Here is a 4,731-nt window from a genome sequence, read left to right on the forward strand (position 1 = left end):
GTTTATAGATAGGTTAGCTGTGGGTGCAGCAAAATCCGTGGGTGAATGTTCCCATGCGTCCCCAGGAGCTTCCGTGTGTCACCATCGTAGTAACTAATTCAGCGGATGTTTAAATAGTGTGGGTGAGACAACGAGGAATTGGTCGCGCGTGAAAAAAACCCGCGTGCGAAAGTAAACAAAGAACTCTGTTCCCAAGGGGCAAAAGGGTACAAGTTCGTCTTCCCGGGTGGAAGAGAGGCTTAGGAAGCCCCGGGCGGCAGTCGGCAATCGCGATACTCGGTCGGATCTGAGGGACCAGAAGAACTGGACCGCAAACCAAAGAAACCAGCTTTTTCTGGAGCAAAGGGTGGATCTCAATTTCAAAGTTAAAAATAAAAATAAAAATAAAAATAAATAAGTGTGTAGGGGAGAGTCTCTGGTGGTAGAGGATGGCTGGAATCAGAGAGCGGAGCTTTGCGGCGGGGGCGCAACTCTGACTGCAGCACCCAGCGGGTGCTAAGGACGCGGGACCCTGCCAGGGGCTGGGCGGCCTCTGCTCAACCGGCCGCGCCGCCCCCTCCCCCGCCGCTTCCTCTTGCTCTCCCAGCCCCTTCCCCCACATGTGAGTGACGTCAAAATTCCGCGAAAAAGCCGCGTGGTGGCTCCCCAAGCAGAGGCGTGGTTCCTTTGCCCCACAGTACCCTCCCAGGGGCGCCCCGGGGTGGGACCAGGACCCCCGACGCCGCCAGCCCCGAAGTCCCTCACCCCACCCGATATTTTACTGACAAATTCACTTTTAAAAAGCAAAAGCATTTCCAGGGCTATTTTCGGCCGGGCGAGGCGTGTCCTGAAGCTGAATCAGACAGGAAGACGAGGAAGTTTGAGTCTTCATTTTTTTTTTCCTTTTCTTTTCTTCTTTTTCCTTCCCCAAAGGAGAGGTGTGAGGTGGGTGAGCCGGCTGCAGGCCCTGGCTTCTGAATCCACTTCCAGCTTATTTGCTGCAACAGGGACCCTAACTGGGTCCCTACTAAGACCCTCCAGAGGGTGACTATTCGCCAGGTCTGCTGTCGGGGAGTATCCTGGGTGCTCTTTGGCGCTTGGGCCGATGGAGCCCGGTGTAAGAGCCTCCAGTTCTGGTTCCTTGCACCCTCCTTCCCGGCTTCATGTCACAGCTGTTCCCCATCCTTCCTTCTCGCGCCCTCCCCCCCCCCCCCCGCCTCACCTTTTAAACCTAGTTTTTAACGTCTTTCCCACTCCTCCTACTGCGCCTTTTCTAACTTAGCTCTATATTAAGCAACCATCGAGTTTTGGAGGACTGGTTGCCTGACCATCCTTTTGTTCATGAAATAACACAAACACAGCTCTACTCTTAGGGAGAGCTTGGGAGGAGGCGGTGACCCCCTATTCCTGGACTAGGATGTCCCTTCTCCGAGGTGACAGGATTCGAACCAGCGGCTCCCCAGGTTGCGGCGACCTCAGGATCACCTGGCTGGCTGGCATCCACCAGGTGAGCTTGTTAAGAATGTGTGCCTAGGTGGCAGGTTCCTGCAGAAATATGCCCATAAACACCCAACTGCACCTTACACCTACAGGCTTTGTACACTTTCCAACCGAAACTGCTAGACGCCAGAGGGAGGGTGAGGAGGGGGGACATGTCCTGGAGGGAATACAAGTCCAGTAAAACTGACGTTTGGCTCAAGTTTATCATGGACCTTACCCAGTAAAGGATCTTTCCACCTCCAGGGGTTAAAAAGGGAAGGGTTCTCTTACTCTTACCCCCCCACCCCCGCCCCAAAGAAGAGCACGCTGGGCTGGAGCTTCTACACACCCAAGTCCACACTCAGGAAAATAACTACATTTGCACCTAAGGCGGTATGCGCTTTCCAGTATAGCTGGAGCACTTTTTATTAAAAAGAAGAAAGAAAGAAAGAAAGAAAGAAAGAAAGAAAGAAAGAAAGAAAGAAAGAAAGAAAGAAAGAAAGCGAGCTTTAACACGTGGTCTTAGTGGCGATCTAATGAGAGAACGCAATTTCCAGTCTCAACCTCTCAGAGACAGGCAGCCAACCTCCGCACCCTCTCACGCCGCACCCCCACGTGCTTGGGACAGATTCGGCGGGAGGTTCACCTTTGGGAACCCACAGTAGTTGGAGGAGGAGGTGAATAGGGGTGCAGAGAAGCAGAGAGCCTCTCACGCTGGAAGCACTCTAACTTTCTAGTCTCCAGATATAAGGACCCCCGTGCCGCGACCCTCTCCTTCTCCCCTCCTCCGCCGCCCTGCAAACCACAGGCCCCCTCTCCCACCCCCAGGATCCCCTCCCCGTTGGAATTTCACTGCAAAGCCAAGAATGGAGGAGGGAAGAGACGAGGGGCCCTCCGCTGGCTCTGGGGACAAGAGGCCCTGCCACCCAGACTTTGTCTTCCGGGTGGGCTAGCCCCGACGACGACCACCCGCCTCTTCTCCGACCGCCCCCCTCCCCGCCCGAGCTCCGGATGCTGTCTTCACTGGAGCTGCGGAGGAGACCCTGCATGGCTATCCTTCAAGTGGTGTGAAAAGGCTAGATGTCCTCCAAGCTTCTCTGTCGGGGTGAATGGACACCTCAGTACACCTCTGAAACCCCGTACTTTGCTTCCCGGTCCAGGAGCGGTGTCAGATCCGCTCCTCGGAGGTGGCCCAGGGGAAATTTTAAGTCATTGCTTTACGAGGTCTTAAAACGTAAATTCACATATCTACCCAGGAAGACACCAAAACCTCTATTCGAGAAGCCCATCTTGAGTAAAATCAACAGGTGATGGCCAGTACATTAGCCAAGTGTCATCTTGGGCACGGGGTTGATGCACTTTAAGTTTGCAACTTGGCTTTTTCAATGAGTTCCCACCCCCCCCCCTTCCCGAAAGCTAATGGCTTCCATTGCAATTAGACCTTTTCCTGGTCCGCCCCTTCCCTCCCCTTTCTTTACATGCAATAGATTGGATACTAATTCCTGCTGCCATTGATAAGGTCCGAGGAGCCAGGGCCCCTCAGAGGCTCAAGGCTGCCGGGGTCCCCGTCTCCCTCCGCCCTCCCAGGGCTTCCTTTTGATGTAGCGCGGAAGGCGTCCTACTTTAAAAAAAAAAAAAAGTAATCTGCCCGGTAACAATCAGCGCGCAGTAGCATGAGCCCCAGAGCTATTGGCTATGCAAATAGAGGGAGGGGAGACGGCGCCCCAAACTCTTACTCACCCTTTTAAAGTTATATCCCCTCCCCCCGCCCACCCCTTCCGCCCCACCCTCGTTTAAAGAGGCTGGCCCAAGGCCGGAGTTAATCGCTTGCACCTCGGCTTTATTGCTCCCCTCCCCTCCCGCGTTCTCCCTTTCACCTCCCTTTCCCGGCCTTTCAGGGAGCCCACGGGTGCAGCTCCCCCAGCCTGCCAGCTCCCTAGCCTCCGCTAGCTCTAGGCGCCCCTACTAGGGTTCCGGTTCTCAGGGAAGGAGGGACTCAGTGGCCCTCGGTGAGTCCAGAGAGCCACGACCCACGCCATACTATATGCGCGTGCCAGCGTGGCCACCCTGGGGGGTGCCCGCTGGGTCCTCGCCCCTTTCTCCCCAAGTGGAATAAACTGAAAGGCAGGGTGGGAGGAGGAAGGAGGTGAAAAAACGCCACGGTGTCCCTCTACAAACAGCTTTGACCGCAGGACGCGTTAGAGCACATGTCAGGGCCGACCCAAGGTCCTGGCTAAAGAATGAGGCGCGAGCCCCTGCGGGGTCGGGGATTGAGAGGTGCAGGACCCAGAAGCCTCCGGGGAAAGGAAGGGTGGCCTCGCTGGCGCAGGGAGAGCCAAACCTAAGCCCTCCCTCTCCCCCTCCCTGGCCCCTCCTCGTCCATTTCCTAGAAAGCTGTATCAGTGTGGCCACGCTCTGCGCAGACACCTAGGGCGGCTTGTCAGCAGATGCAGGGCGAGGAAGCGGCTTTTTCCTGCGTGGCCGAGGGCCGCGGAAGAACCGCTGCTAGCCCTGCCCCCCGGCCTGCGGTAGACCTGAGCAGCCTGCCGCGCCGCCCAATGGCGTCCCCAAGAACACGAGGGTTTTCTGCACAAGGGTCATATTCTTCCAGGCCGGAGAAGCAACCCCCTCCCAGCATCCACTCTTTCCTCCTCTTCCTCTCCATAGACGTGGCTCAGAGCCGGGAAACAGCTTAAACGTTTTCTCAGGAGCCTCAGGTTCTGGGGCATAATCTTTATTCCTGGGTATGCGAGGGTGCAGTGTTCTCAAAGCAGCCCTCCCTTAGTCTTCATTTAGGGGATCTACTTCTAAGTTGTCTGAGCTCATCCACAGGTTCAATCAATCTGGATCTTGAATAGTGGGCAGTATTCCCGATCACATTGCAAGCCTCTGAAAGAGGCACCCCCCCCCCCATTCATGGTATGCCCACAGAACGTAAGAAAGGATAGCGAAATCAATAAGAATCGGTGGGTTTTTGTGGGTTCCCCTATCGAGGCCCCTAGCGCGCGGGGCTGGATTGAGGCAGAGGGCCTCGGAAAAGTAGGGAGAGGGGGTGTGTGGCGGGGGAACGGGGGATCGTGTTTGAAGTTTGGTTGGGCCAGCTGCTGTGCTCCTTAATAACAAGAGGGCGGGGGGGGGGGGGAGGCGGGGAGAGGGAAGGGAAAGAGGGAGGGAGAGATTGAAAGGAGGGAGGGGGGACGCCAGGGGAGGGGAGGAAAGGGGAGGAGGAACCGGAGAGGGGGAGGAGATCTAACTGCCCTGCCAGCTTGCGTC

At 56.2% G+C, this 4,731-nt stretch overlaps 1 long non-coding RNA gene across 3 annotated transcripts in view; it reads right to left on the bottom strand.

Annotated features, from left to right (window-relative positions):
* The window catches only part of LOC311588570, a 47,428-nt gene that overhangs the window by 40,617 nt on the left and 2,080 nt on the right, over positions 1 to 4,731 (bottom strand). The window lies entirely within an intron of this gene.

Source organism: Acomys minous, assembly GCF_964271855.1.
Source record: "Acomys minous genome assembly, chromosome: 17".
NCBI classification, from domain to species: domain Eukaryota; kingdom Metazoa; phylum Chordata; class Mammalia; order Rodentia; family Muridae; genus Acomys; species Acomys minous.